The sequence below is a fragment of the Anas acuta genome, chromosome 5, assembly GCF_963932015.1.
Source record: "Anas acuta chromosome 5, bAnaAcu1.1, whole genome shotgun sequence".
NCBI classification, from domain to species: Eukaryota; Metazoa; Chordata; class Aves; order Anseriformes; family Anatidae; genus Anas; species Anas acuta.
This window is the reverse complement of record NC_088983.1, coordinates 12,038,943-12,054,933: the sequence shown is the minus strand read 5'-3', so window position 1 is coordinate 12,054,933 and position 15,991 is coordinate 12,038,943. Positions and strand designations below refer to the sequence as shown.

The 15,991-nt window shown below is 36.4% G+C and overlaps 1 long non-coding RNA gene across 2 annotated transcripts in view; it reads right to left on the bottom strand.

The window, feature by feature from the left end:
- LOC137856885 (uncharacterized) overlaps positions 1 to 15,991 on the bottom strand; it is a 211,287-nt gene that overhangs the window by 11,837 nt on the left and 183,459 nt on the right. Inside the window, exons 25-26 of one of the 2 annotated variants that reach the window (XR_011096848.1) lie at positions 15,170 to 15,227; positions 11,927 to 13,083 (exon numbers count right to left, since the gene is read on the bottom strand). This is a non-coding gene — a long non-coding RNA (uncharacterized lncRNA). Of the gene's footprint in view, positions 1 to 11,926; positions 13,084 to 15,169; positions 15,228 to 15,991 lie in introns of those variants that run through there. The other variant, XR_011096845.1, reaches the window with a different exon arrangement.

Here is a 15,991-nt window from a genome sequence, read left to right as displayed (position 1 = left end):
CATTATGAACCAGATCAGGAAACCAATCCAGGCTAAAACGAACCCAGCAGAAGATTTATTTTTAAACTGATTTGTTTCCCAATCATCTTCGCTGACTAGCGGCACAAATGCTTGTGCTCGCAGAGGAAAGTGGATGGATGGAATGGTGGCAGAGGGGAAACTAGGGGACATTTTAGGGTAGTCTTGTCTTTTTCTCTTAATCCTCAAGTATTAAACTACCTTTCAGGGAGAGGCTACATGATTTTAGTCCATCCGTAAGTGAGTAAAATTATGTTGCCCATAAGTCTTCCAATTTCTTCAGCCTACCATGTGCTCTCATTGTATGACATCTTAGACTTATTCCTTTCAGCAGAGGAGGAAGATTATACCTGTCACAAATAATAGTGACCCCAAGCCTCTTAAATAGCCCCTCATGCTCAACCCATTTTTTTTTTTAATTATCATTAATTTTCTTAGCTTATTTACAATGTTCTTTCTCATATGTCCTTATATAATTTGTCCCCTTGTTGATGTTTGTTTTCCAAACTTTAGATGGCAGCCATGCCCTCATACTTCTAGTTTTGTCTAAGTGCCAGTAGTGTTTCTTTCCAATGAAATGGTTACCTTACAACATAAAAACACTCAGGAGTGAACATAGTTGTATCAAGCTTGCTGTACATAAGTTCTTCTATATTCCATCTCATCTATCATTTATTCTTTCCAAGTATCTGTTCCCTGCTGAATTATCAGAATTTATAAGCTATCGGTTAGACCTTGTTTGTAGGGAAAGTAGGAATCAAAGATGATCATTTAACTCATGCCTTCCAGCAGGCTTGGGGTCAAAAGTTGTTCTAACTCCCTGCCAGTGAGAACAAGCAGTGGGGATTGTTAGCACGCACACAGACCGCACTGCTGAAGAACACTGACTGAAATGTGCTCTGGTAGAGGCTCCTTCAGAGAAGCTCAGAATTTGCTAATGCAGCAAATTCTGTGCTACGTGCCCCATAGAAATACACGGTTTTGAATTTGAAACCATCCCAGGTTTCAAGAGCCAGGGTGCAATTTGAAGAGGGGAAAAAAATGTTGCCCTAGAGTATTCAGGACCTAGTGGTCTGAATGGTTTGAAAAGGGGCTCAGATTGGTTCTTTTTCTTCCCCGATGTATCTAGATCAAATTTTTCTCCTTTTTTTTCCCAATTGCTTACATGAACACTAATGATCCAGAACTCCCAGGTCCAAGATCTAACCATTGGTCTGGTGAGCCTTCTCAAATAACACCTTTTCTCTAAATCATTTTTTCAGAAAACAAAAATAGGACAGTGTCTTTTTTCCTCTGAGTTTAGACAAATATAAATGTTGGTACCTCTAAATCTTTCACACACACACACACACATACAAAAAAAAAAAAAAAAAAAAGGACCATTTGTGTTTTAACAGGTCCTTCCCTGAGCTGCCAGCTTTGCCAGTTTGGAACCTTGTTCAAAAATACTAACCCATGAAATTGTGTCTGTTTTGTGAGTGAAGGAAAGTCTGCCCAACAGATGAGCTTTGCAGCTGACTTCAGAGTTGATCTGTTGTTTTATATTCTGTTTAATAAAGCATTAAAAATGAAATAATTTTGCACTTTTGGTAATTTAAAGGTAAGAATATTAATTTTCACATGAGAAATGGCTTAGGTTCTTTATGTTTCTTTCAGATTTGCTTATAATTTCACTTTTCAGCTTGCAGCTCCAAAACACCCAATGACTTCTCTGTGCCTTCATGTAAATGTTGATAAGTGAGGTGTAATTCTTTACAAACTGTGGAAAACAGACATATAGGTCTGGTGGACCCTTTTTAAAAAAAAAAAAAAGAAGAAAAAAAGAAAAGAAAAGAAAAAAAAAAAAAGACTACAGGGAAATGGCCTTCTGGTTCATGAAATTAATGAACAGGCAGAATGATTTGTGAAAAACAACTGTTTTATAGGACCACCACCTGCAGTATGAGCTGAATCCCACGATGTGGAAAAAATCCAGAACCTCATTTCTGATTAATTTCTTGACATTTCAACTTTGTCCTGCACCCCATCCACCAACACAGAACATATTCAAGAGTAACAAAGATATTTCTGGCGACACACTGCAGCCATGGGAAATTGGAATGCAAGTCATGCCATATCTACTGACAGCTCATAAAGTACTCCACAGCAGTGCAGAAGATGTATTTTCTATGCCTGAATATCATGTAGCTTGGTCTGGGTTTTACTAAATAGTACTGAACTTTTGGCTGTTTATTCCCAACTCTGTGATGTAAGCTGGCCTCCCTGGAAGCCAGACTCCAAGTGCAGCAACCATTCTGTACACATATATTGCATGGAAAGAGTTACCTAGTAATAAAAAACATATGAAGCTCTGAGATCAGTTCCTCTTTCTCCCTCCCCAGGTGTTCCTTCGTGGTTGTGATTTGTGCACAAGCCTATAGAAAATGCTGCATATATAAGCCAAGATATACAAAGACTTTGAGGCTCCCAGTCCCTTCTTAAGCATCTAACTTTGGGTTCCTAAAAAAGAATGTGGGACCTAAATACCTTTGTAGGTCTGGATTGCAGTATTCTATTTGAATGTAGGGAGGGGAAGGGAGTGAGGTTTCATATTGCTGCTTACTGGCCAGTTAGCACCCTGAACTTTCAACCCAAGTGGTTTCTGGAATCTTTTGGCATTCAGCTAGCTCTGGCTTTATTACACAGATGCATTCAATTGTTTCACGTACAATCGATGTCTTAACATACAAAACTTACTATTGGTTTTGAATCCACTGTATTGCAGAGCTTTTCTTATCCCAAGATACACTTTAAAATATTTCACCCACAAATCTTATCACAGAATTCTTTTTCTTAAGCTTTCTCTTATGGGCTGCATGTTTTCTTTTGCAAACCAAAACAAACACGGACACAAGATCTCTAGCTGGTAGTGGACTTTGGCACAACTCCATTGACAACAGTGTAGTTACACTGCTATGCATCATTTTAGGATTAAAACTATTCAGTCCACAATTAAATGTTCTTTTCTGAGGTAAGTGGGTTGCTGCATCAGAAACTGATCTGAAAATTAAGACTATTTGCAATATCTTAAAAATTCTGTCCCAAAGTCCTTAGTAAAACCTGCATTTCTATGGGAGCTTTATGAAACTGTTTTTCAACTTTTTCTCTTGATGCCAACACACCTGCTCACACTTGCAGTTCCCCCTCCCTTGATGTCACGAGCAACATTTGCAGAATAGTTATTCAGTTCCCTGGCGTGTGTAGTGTCATTCATCTTAATAAAAATGTTATAGAGACCCTTAGAGACCCATAGAGCCCCTTAGAGGCTCCAATTGGAACTGCCTCCCTGTTTTGTTAGCAAACAATGTAGAGTCATTTTTTTCAGCTCTGTGTGTGCTTATTTTATTTCCTTATTCTGTTTATGGAAAAATCACATGGGGAAAATCCAACAGTTCCTAAAATCGGAGTATACTAAATCATCTACTTTTCCTTCAGTCACTGGTTCTGTTCTGTCAGAAAAGGAAACAGGACTGGCTTTGTGACATTCAAGTCCCAGTATTTTCTAGAAGACAAATTTAATCTAAACAGTCAATAAGATGGACAATGTCTTTGCCCTTTTCCAAGTTCTCTTCCCCACAAGTTCTCAGAATAATTCCTGATGTTTCACAGATTGCTTTTGCCAGAGCTTTGAATACTTTGAGATGAATTTTACTGGACCCTGCTGACTTGAACACAAGTATCATATATATCTTCTTTATCTGTTCCTCATTTTGGTCTGTTTTCTAATCCTTTCGTCAACTTTTCCTGTATCCAAAAATTTATTTATTTAGGTTTTTTGATACCTTTTATGTCCTACTATTTACAGTTCATATTTCATCTTATTATTGTGCAATTCTATACAGTTATTATACCATTTTCTACATCCATTTTTATTTTTATTTATTTATTTCTATTATCCACCCAATTCCTTTCTGCCTTCCTGGTTCTCAAACTCCTCTTAATGCATTTAGTTTATCTCTTCATATAGTTCTTAACTCAGTTTTGGCATTAATTCTTATTGTATTTTATTTTTCTTTGAATCCACCAAACAATTTTTACTCCCTGTAGATTATTGGATTTTTATATTAATTGCTCTTTCTCCTTATACATATATGTAATATGTGTGTGTGTCTATAGTAATTACAAGTCACAGAACATGAGCTCACTTTGGGGAAATTAAGAGTGAGCCTTTGTGACCAGGGAGCATGGCTAGCACATTGCCTTGGCTAACCCATCCACTGCCAGAACTACCTGTCTGTTGAAATCTCAAAAAATTTCTGGTCACGCGCTCTATTCATGGGCCTTGCAATGACCTTAGATTTCAGCAGCTGTACTGGTTCACTAGAAAAACATTGTGTACTACGATTGTTTTAGAACCTCTCTTTTCTGCACCACCATGTTACAATATAAAACATACCTGACAGATACAAGAGTTAATCAAAGATGTGAAAAAAAAAATCACAAATGAATTTAAAATAGAATTTCATAGCATAATACTTTGAGTGTCAGTAAATGTTTGCCACTATGTGGCTACATAAAAGGTTAAAACATCCAATTGTTCCTAAGTACTTTGGAAGATAACTATTCCTGTTGTTCCATGGCCTTCTATGAAAAGAATAGCGAGAGTAGTGTTTGCAAAGGTTGCCTAAAAGGTACGTGCTCATCTACTTTGTGTACTATGCTCAAATGAATGTATAGGAGATACTTTATAGAAGAAAAATTAATTTAGATTGCATTCCTAAAAACAATTAACTATGAGCACTGACTCCACTATGCTTGGCATCAAGGCCACAAAAATTAAAAATAAAAAATATTGAGACACCTAAGAACTTTGAAAAAAAGTCTAATACAGAGTTTTATCTTTTTTAAAACCATATTTTACCCATATATTTATTTTTATCACAATATAAGTAGCTGCCCGTGATAAAGGCAAAGAAAAGATATGCAAAGGAAAGGCTAGCTTTGCAATTATTTATTTGTTTATGTGTATTAAGGTAATTTTTAGTAGCCCCTCTGTTCAGTGACCAGTATCTGCTTGTGTTTGGCACTGCACAAATAGAACAAGAAGTCCTAGCTCCAAAATGTTGCCATCCTTGAAGCAGTGTGTCTGCACAACTTCTTATACATTAGTGCAATGAAATGCATAGAAATATGTATCTCTCATTTTGTCTTATCTTTGGAAGGGTAAAGTGAGTGGAAAAGGTTTATTGTTTGCTTCGTACAACAGGAGGTTCTGAACTCTGTCACAACAGTAGTATTTTAGAGATTTTCCTGCCACAACAGCCGAGACATTCAGAATTCCTGCAATTCTGATTTAAATGAACAGCAACTTCCTAAGTATAGCAGCTTTTTTGCCCCACTTACTGGCATTGACAAATGAAGAACCAGCTGAAGGATGAATGTGAACCACTCTCCTCACCTTCGAAGCAGCTAAAAGAGCAGACTCAAGACTGGGCAAATCTTCTGGAATGCCCTTCCAGCCAATGGAGCAGATGGGAAGCTCGTTGTGTTGTCTTGGGTGGAACGGATGAGACACCACATGCAAGAGTATCTGCCCTTCTGGGTGAGAGCAAAGGCCTCCACTGAGACACCCTGGCCTGGGGGCTGAGAAGCAACCAGGAATCTAGGTGCTCCTGATGCCTGCCCAGCACAAATTCAGTGTTTAGCCAAGATTTGCTATGCTGTTTTCAAGGCAGGAACCCAAGCCAAAGGTTTGAATCAGACATGTTCAATGTCCTGTGTTTCTAATTAAAGCTTGCAGTTTTTATGTTTTGTTTCCAGTGTTTATTTTTAGCCAGATGATGGCTCCTTTTATTATTAGAGAAGATAATTTTGATTAATATATTTTTTTTAATTCTTAGAACAAACACAAAGGAGGTTTCTGTGGAGCTTTGTGTTCTCAGTGAGCATGGGAGAATGTCAGGGCATGCCATGCCTCTCCACAAATAATTTTCAGTGTCACCAAGTGCTGGCCAGCATGAAGGGGAGGGAAGGGGGGCATCCACAGTAACTAGTGCAAGCTGTTCCAGGTTAAATATAATGGTCCAGCCCTGGTAATTTAAAGCCAAAGCAACTTCTGTTATATACAGAGAAGTCCAAGAACCCAGTCAAGTACCCTAAGATATTTTTATCTTATGAACCTTTCTAAGACTTTTTTTGAGGCATGAAACATGGAGTTGTTCTAACCTGTTGGAATCTACAGGATTTTTTCTATTGACTTTTCAGCCCTTAGGTACTATTTCCCTGAATTAGTTACACTATCCTAGTGGTTTCCCAAAACATATTTTCAAATACTTTATTTCATTAAAAGAAATTAATAGAATCAATGTGCAATGGTGTCAGTCAAGGGTGATTCATAGCTACTGCCACTTGCAAGCTACCTCTATTACTTTTTAATTCTGCAAATCCCTCTGTTCTATTTTCATGTTGTTTGACAGTTCAGAAGTTATATCTGATTCAACTTGTTGGAAGACACACTGGCAATAGCTATACAAGCTCATGGTGCTCTGTCTGGCTGCATTGTGAGCCGATTTAGTGTTTCTGATACCTGCAATGTTTTCCTATCTGTTGTTCCACATTAAATATCTTTGCTTTCTGTGCTATTTATAAATCTCTAAATGCATCCGCAGAGGCTTCAATCACTTCTGTGTTTTCTTAGTGCCATTATTTCACTGTTTCACATCTTTACTCTTTTCCTACAGTTATCAAATAAGGGCCCAACCTTGGAAAGGATCTGTATGGATGCAAGTCACTTCTGACTATGGAGTGTCACTGAAACAGTATGCCTGTCTTTCTGGGAAGGAAGTAGAGAACAACCATGTAAAAAAAAAAAAAAAAAAAAGGAAGACAGTGCTTCAGAAGATGATACACCATTTTTGTTAGAGTATAACATTTTTTCTCTCGTTTATTTCAAACACCTTCAAGCATGCAATTAAATTATCAGACACATGAATTTACTTTTTAAACAATGCGTACTGGTCTGTATAATTTCCAAACATAATTGTTTTCATTCAATTCATTAAACTCTTTGTTGCGCATGGCTTAAATTAATTTTAATCTCAGCCCCACCAGAATCAATATCAAATAACTTCTGCCTGTATGGTAATCTACAGGAGAACATTCCAGCATTGAGGTAAGAGAGGACATGAAGAACTCCAGGTTTTAGTAACTGAAAGCTCTAATACTGGAAGGTAGAACATTTAAATATTGATGGTATAATATTCAAGAAGCACCTGAACATGCTACCTAATTTTTCTATGTTTTTCTATGTGTCTCTCAGTAATATTTATGATTTCCAGAAAGGTCTTTTTTTTTTTTTCCCCTTCAGAGACAGTGACAAGACAAACACAAAGTCAGATTCTTGTGAGCTTGGAGATGCTACTGAATAAAATCCTCTTCTAGTTCACCAAGATGCTTCTGTACTTTACATTTATATTTATGAACAAAGAATTTGTATTTAACTTAACCTTCAGTAGTTGCATGATCTTACACTTTATCATATACAAGTCTATTGCTCTACTTTTATGTAAATGATTGCAGCATACTACTTGTGTTATCATATTTCTTCTGCAGTTTCATTCCTATCTTGAAACTTATTATTCAGACAAATTATTCTTCTTCTTTCAACTGTGTAATAACAAACAATTATTGGCATATTTTTATATTTATGTGGGTTGAGGCATTAGTGAGCACAGAGGAAAACATTAATTTTTCACTTAATCTTTTCCTTACATTTGAAAGAAGTTATTACATTGTTGATTATGTGCAGCTTTTCTGTTATTGAAATTAATTATTTCACTTTGAGAACTTCAGAAAGCAGAATGGTTTTAAGTTGCTGCCATTATAAAATAGTAATATGTACGTTTTGTTGCTTTAATAGCCATCATATAGTTTTCTTTACATCTACATTTCCTCACTAAATAAAAAAAAAAAAAAAACAAACAAAAAAAAAAACAACACTTTTTTCTTAGCAGCTACACTGGAATTCCTATTATAATTTTATGATGGTAATTGAAAAATAAAGAAATAAATAAATTTAGCTACAGTAAATCTTGTGACAGTTCTTGTGCTCTTTCCTGGTCCATACAAAATAATTTCATGAGACCAGAGAAAACCTCTTTACAGTTCCTCCCACTCAGCTGGGAAACTTGTCTTCTTTAGCCACATCAGCAGCACAGAAAGCTGGTTTCAGGTTTGCAAGTTAGTGAAATCTTAAGACAATCCAAAAGAAGATGCTATTTTTTGAAGGAAGATGATGAGCCCTGTGGTTAGGTTTTACTTTAAGATTATATTTCTTCGGGTTGTACTTTACCATGAAAAAAAAGCTCAGTCAAAATTTTTGTTATTCAGTGTCTCTGCAAAGCATTGGTTTGTTAGTTGTCAGTTTGTTGAGTCTTTTTTTTCTGGCAACTAATGAACAAATGGATTTCCCTTTGAAATAAGGACTCGATGGTGTCCCTAGCTGGATGTACTTATATTCTGGCTGTACCAGTATTCTGGATGTACCAACAGTAGCCCTAAGAAAAAGCTCAGATATTGCATTCACACTGCACAGCTTGTTTCAGACACAGGTTTAAACCCACTAAACACCTTTGCAGCACAATTTTCTGTACTAAAATGCACCTACAAATCCATGTTCTACAGACTCACACTCCCTCAACTTTCTACTACAGAAGCTTTGTACCTTTGCTCAGTTGTAGCTGTAGTTCTTTAATCATGTCTTTTTTTTTTTTTTTTGAAAGTAAAATTCTAAAGCAATAAAAAGCAAATTAAATGAAACTAAATTTTATACTATGCTGTTTGCCTGGCAAATCTTCTAAAAGAAATATTTGAAAGTTTACCAAATAGATCAAGTAATGATATTTTCCAGACTCTGGTTTTATCATCATGTAGTTTAAGCAAAGATAAATGGCTTTTGGCCATTATTGGTCAGATAAGTACTAGTCAAAGGGCTTGAAGACTGTGGTGGTGTTGTTGATATTGCTGTTGTTTTAGTTTTAGTTTTAGTCTAAATTGATCTGTGTATCTCAAGATGGTTTTCAGTTGTTGAAAAAACTGCACCATTTGTCTTCCTTCTACTACTAAAAACAGATGGGTCCAATTCTTCTCCTAAACACAAAGGAATTGAAGACTGTATTTGAGGGCAAAATGAAACCCATGTGACTTTACAAATTGGCTTACACATTCCCTGACATTTTAGAGTACACATTTTATTTTTTCATAAAAACATTCCAAAAAAAAAAAAAATCATTTAGACATTTTAAAGTTGCAGAAGTGCCAAAAAATAATAATAAAAAAAATAGTCTAGTACTTTGTGTGTGTCCTTCTCACACAAAATGTAAGATTTCTCTTTGAATTTTCCCAAGTCCCATGTTAAAAAATAGAATAATCTGTGATGATACTTAATACTTTTAACAGACGGTACTGATATTTGACAGCCCTCCATAGAACACATACATGCAGTTATTTTTTCAGATATTTCAGTATTAATGCTATAGCTATTTGAGTTAATAATTATGAGAACAGGACCATACTAGTGCATAAGTTCTCATCCTGCTCCAAAAAGGACAAATGCCCTGGATGTGATACCAAATATACCTCTCTCTCTCTCTGGCTTCTATTAACTTAAATTACAATGAACCATAATAATGCATGTTTTCTCTAGAACTTGGCTGTACCTCAGGTCTCTCCAATTCCCTTTTCTGATTCCCTGCCCCTTAGAGATACTGAACTCCCTTTACTCTGGCATAGTAAAGCATCAGTTAAGATTTAATTTAGGCAACACACTCAGACACTAGTCATCTTTATCATCGACTTTCAAGCAAGATCCTCTAAGCAAAGGCTCCTTCTACAGTACTATAAAAGCAAGACACACACACACACAAAGACCATTGCCTAAAAGGCAATTGCTTACACCTGCTCACTGAGAAAGTGTGCTCTTACTTCTGTTTAAAGTCTAAAATGATGATATTATGTGAGATTTTTGTAGTGATAAATTCAAATTTAAATTATCATCCTGGTTTGGTTTCATACCAGGTTAAATGCATTCCAGAAATAGAATATCCACACTTATCTTCTACAGCTATCAATGATGAATATCAATATTCTTAAAAGAAGAAATCATCTTTCCAGGAACCAGCAAGGGTATGTACACAGAGTAATTTACTGTGTTCTAGCATCTTCAGTTATTGGCAAGGACAAGTCTCCAGACCTATGTTTGCAATGAGCTATTATGATGTATGTCAGAGTATTTCCAAGAATCTCATCCACTTAAAGGAGATTGTTTTGAAGGAGCTATTATTTGGTGCCTTTGGGAGCCAAACTAATTAACTGCCTTAGTATTCAAACTTCATTTTCAACAATCTGAGCTCATATTTATAGGAGAAAGACAACTGGTATGGAGATGCCACTCCCTGGAAACATTAACTCATCCCTACAAATTAAATCTTGAAAATATAAAACCTATTGTAACAGATGCTCAGCAGCAACATTATTTTTCCTTCAAGTGGAAAAAGCAAAAGGTAAAAACATTATTCATTTATCTTTTTTTTAATGAACAAGTAAACAACAGATTTAAGATTTTGCTTTTTGTTTTCTGCTTGCAAAATAATGTTTCCTGGAGGATAAAGAAAAAGGAAAAGGATCATAGAATCACAGAATCATTTAGGTTGGAAAGACCTCTAAGATCATCTAGTCCAACCTTTAAACTATCACTGCCAAGTCCACCACTAAGCCAAACACCACATCTACAGGTTTTTTGAAGACCTCCAGCAACGGTGACACAACTGCTTCCCTGTGCAGCCTGGTCCAATACTTCATATCCTTTTCAGTGAAGGCTTTTACCTAATACCCAACCTAAACCTCCCCTGGCACAATGTAAGGCTATTTCCTCTTGTCTTATCACTTGCTGCTTGGGAGAAGACATCAATTCTCACCTCACTAGGGTCCTTTAAGTTAGGTGTACAGAGTGCTAAGGTCTCTCATGAGCCTCCCCTTCTCCAGGTTAAACAAGCCTACCTCCTTCAGCCACTCCTCACATGACTTTGTTCTCTAGACCCTTCACCAGCTTTATTGCCCTTCTTTGGACATGCTCCAGAACCTTGATGTCCTCCTTGCAGTGAGTGGCCCAAAACTGAAAGCATTATTTGAAGTGTAGCCTCACCAGAGCCAAGTACAGGGGGACAATCACTTAATTAGTCCTGCTGGCCATGTTATTTCTGATAAAAGCCAGGATGCTTTTGGCCTTCTTGGCTGCCAGAGCAACTGCTGGCTCATAATCATCCTACTATCAAATATCCCCAGGTGCCTTTCCCTTGGGCAGCTTTCCATCCACTCTTCCCCTAGCTTTTACCATTGCATGGAGTTGTTGTGCCCCAAGTGCAGTTCCCAACACACAACCTCGTTGAACCTCATACAGTTGACCTTGGCCCATCAGTCCAGCCTATCCAGATCTCTCTGTAAAGCCTTCCCACCCTCAAGCAGATCGCCACTTCCTACATTGGTGTCATCTGCAGACTTACTGAAGATGTACTCTATCTCTTTGTCCAGATCATTGATAAAGATATTGAAGAGAACTGGCCCCAATACTGAGTCCAGGGAGGCACCACTAGTGATTAGGTTCCAAATGAATTCCATTCACCATGACCTTTGGGCCCGGACACCCAGCAAGTTTTTAATTCAACAAAGTGTGCACCTGTCCAAGACGTGAGCAGCCAGTTTCTATGGAGGATGGTATGGGAAACAAGAAAGAGAAAGAGAAAGAGAAAGAGAAAGAGAAAGAGAAAGAGAAAGAGAAAGAGAAAGAGAAAGAGAAAGAGAAAGAGAAAGAGAAAGAGAAAGAGAAAGAGAAAGAGAAAGAGAAAGAGAAAGAGAAAGAGAAAGAGAAAGAGAGAAAAAAAATGAAAAAAAATGAAAAAGGAAAAAAAGAAAAGGAAAGGGAAAAAGGAAAATGAAAAACTAAAAATATTTTTTAATTAACAATAATGATGCCTTCAATTTTAAGTATATGGGCAAAATTCTTGTTAACTTTAAAAAAAATTTTTGAGAAAATCCAGCCACAAATCATCTAAGACTCATAATTGTCTTCAAAAATGATGTTCCTGTTGAAATATTCTCAGTCAAATTGATGTTATTATTTCTATTCTCTATTTGCTCTCTCTTAGATGTATAAGACAAATGATGTATTACTAAATGTATGTTCAAGTTGTATACAACATGAGACAAAGGAATGCTTACATTTTGCAAAGTCAATAAAAGAGCTTGTATTAAGTATGGGATCCTAGTATTTTTAATGTTGTGACATACAATTAATATGGATATACTTATCTATTTCAAGGTAGCATTGAATACTGGCATCTGTGGAAACTACCTCTTTGTGCTGGGTAAATAATTAACAGTAATCACAGAGTGAACTTCTCTGTTGCATTTTTAGACCTTGTTATACATTCGCAGTGTTATGAAAAGTGATTTTACTGGTGCCAGTTTAACTTATGAAGCACTCAGAAACAGCTTGATGAAGTCAGGGAACCCAGTCCTGGCTTCAGCTGGAATTTTCCCACAGAGTAAATTTTGTGGTACCCATCCTGCCTTGGACCCTACTCGCATGGACACCACAGTTGGGCTGGCAGCACCCTGTCTCATACCCAGCTGAGAGATCAAAGCTTCGGTAGCTTGCTGTGATTGGATTCAATTGGAGAAGGTCTCCTTCTTCTAGAGATGAGCACTGCCATCTTTACAAGGACAGAACACCAGGCTGAGGGACAGTTGGTTTATTTGCATATGGCCACACAGCAAGTCAGCACTAGAGCAGTGCAGGAGTTGGGAGCACACCGTGGTGCTGTGGTGGTCAGGCCATGCGCCAGTACAAGCTGAGACATTCTAGGATAAATTGGCAGTATGCACTCTGTGAAGTTTCCCTGCATTTATTTCATTATGTAGTGAACGATACAGCAAAGTAGTATATCTTAAAAGGATACAGAATAGATGTACTTGCTTACTGAGGCTTTATACCACTGAATCCAAGCCTGAAGAAATGGAAGCTGGAACAAACTATTAGAAAAGTTAAAAGGTCAATTAAAGTTTTGAAAAACAGTGTGTTTTTTTTATAAGAAATCATCATAGGAAATGGGTAAATTCATAATTCTCATGTTTTAGGTCAAATTCTTAAATCATTTTTATGTGTATTGTATATCTACATAAACCATGTTTTAATGCTCAACAACATATTTAGCTAATAGGTAAGAGAGCAAATAAAGTGATATTTTTAAAAGTCACATATAGAGAATGAAAACACTGAAGAAATTTTAACATGGCCATTAGCTCTTAGGATGAAAACAATTCATTGATAACTATTCCACGTGTTAGTCTCTGGCCCTCAGGGAGCCATAGGACTGTTCAACTTGAAGAAAACAAGTTTTTAAAATAAATAAATAAATAAAGGAAGCACTTGAAAAAATTTCCCCGGAAAATCTGCTTAATGCTGGCAAAGTTAAGCCATGGGCATAGCTCTGTGGCTTGGGACTCCTGGAGAACTGTGCAAAAACTTGAAACTGGGCCTCTGGGTTCCTGGTGATAGAGTCAGTGTAATGTTACAGGAATGCTGTGTGTTTTTTTTTTTTGAACACAGGGAAGACTTCAGCAGTTGATCCTTGCTCCTTTTCTCTGCCCATTCTTCTCTCCTATGCAGAAATGTCATTTATTTAATTAGAATAAATGGGCTACGCTAAGTATTTGAACCAAATCTGGGATGTAGCAATATTTGGATGTGCCCTCAACCACAAACTCAGCATGCCCGTGCCTCTACAATGTTGACTTTGGACTCTTGAGAACCCAAGAACAACTGGGGCACTTGGGGCAGGAGAACAGGATAAGCAGAAGAAATTTCGTGGGCCAAGGAGCTTGACTAAACATTGTGTTCCAAAAGACAGCTCTGTACACAAAGAATAAGGGGAGCAATAGTTTATTCAAGTGGCTCAACACAAAACAGATGGTAAGAATTCAACTGAGCAAGGGACTGATGGGTAGCTAAAGCCAGCAGGCACAGGCAGGCAGGAATACTCAGAAGACTGAGACCCCAAAAGTGATACACTTACTACTGCGATATCCTCAGAAACTTAAATTTCTAAAGCCAATATGAGTGTTTCAGTGTTCAAATGGACAAGTAGTGTTTCCTCAAACTCTTTAGAAACAGTTTCTTTTAAGGGTCTTCAGGCTAGATGTTGCTAAAATTCATTTTTCTGTTTTGTTTTGTTTTGTTTTAATGTTCAAATAAATCTAAAAGGTGCAGACAATCATCCTAAAAGCATTCATCACCTTCTATGAGACCTTCACACCTCCAAGCAGTCTGTCTGTCCTAGGTTTTTTGATCTTTTCCTCTGAATTTTAACCAATGAACATTGACCCAAATGGTCTGTCATTATTGTCGTCACATTCCTGATAACCAACTCTAAATGTCCCTCAGGTACAGAGAATGAAAATGTAAAGTATTGAGCCATAAAGAAAAAAAGTCTGAGGTACCACTTTGGCTTCTGATGACAGGACTGATGAGATATTTCATTTTGTCAAATTTAGAACAAACTCTATAATCATGTTTTTTGGAGACAGAATAGAACTCAAAACTATTGAGCCTAAATTTTGTTTTGCTTCTGGTAAAATACAAATTCTAGGCTGTAGCAGGTTTTTTTGTTTTGTTTTGCTATAATTTTATTCCCCTGGTAATCCCAGAAGCAGAACGAGAATTAATTTCAAACAAGGATCTTTATTGTTTGCATAGTTCAGTATTCTGTTTAATTGCAAAAACATGTTTGTTGTTTTTTTAATTTAGTTTTCTTTGAGAAAGTGATGGTTCAAATTAAGGGGAAAAATGTTTTGCAAAACTCAACAGTTTTGTGAAAACTTAAACTGTTTTTCTTCATGTTGTCTAAAGATTTTAAAAACACTAAATGCTACCAGTTTTTTAATATTTCTTTAAAGGATAAAAGACCTAAATCAGTCATGGATTACAGTCAACTAAATCCAGAGAAGTAACAGTGGGTGAAGTTCCTAATCACACTATCAAGTTAATAAATATCTTTTTTTATTCATTGTGAGTGAAGTTGTTCTGAACATGCAGGTGAACAAATGGATTATTACTCACCAGAATTTCTCTTACAGCTTGTGTTTCCATATTGCTATGAATAGTGTGTAGATTCTCACTGAAAGAGACAACATCTGTTGAGGATGGTTTGTCATCCGTAAGGAAGGTTTGTCAGGGTTTTTTTTGAAAAAAAAAAATCAAATTAAAGTGGAATCAATCTGGAAATATTATTTCACAGTCCTGAAAGTGAGATCTTGTTTAAAATCACCAAAGATTCATCCAAAACTTAGGTGTCATATGAAGCTTGACATTCATTGGGAGAAAGATATCATAAGATTTGTTTCTACACAATCTACATTGCCTGTCTTGCAGATCAATGGAGAATCTCCAATGGGTATTAATGAAAAAGCTGCATTTTGAAGTAAGTATCTTGAACTTGAGCAGAAATTATCTGATTTGAAAATTCAGCCAAGATATATATATATATATATATTTTGGTGATAATTTAAAATTTTGTTGTCTGCCAGCAATGTAGAATTAATGGCATTTATTTTGCCAGCATTTTAAAAGATCCAATAAGACTTTTCCCTGATGCAAGTGTTAATTCCATCTCTTCCAGCTGTGGTGTATTGCAGACAAAAGGACCTATATCAAAGATTTAGATTGGCTTTTGCTTTTTGACAATCGTCGTGCTTTTTGATGATCATCATAAATTTTGATGATTGGCTTTTGCTTTTTGAATGTTTTCTTAGGATCCAGGACGAAACAAAAACATTTGGAAAAACTGTTATGTGGGCACGTACATTCTCTGTGTTTGTTTTTTGTTTGTTGGTTGGTTGGTTGGTGCATTGTGTTGTGGGGTGTTTTGGTTTTTTGTTTGTT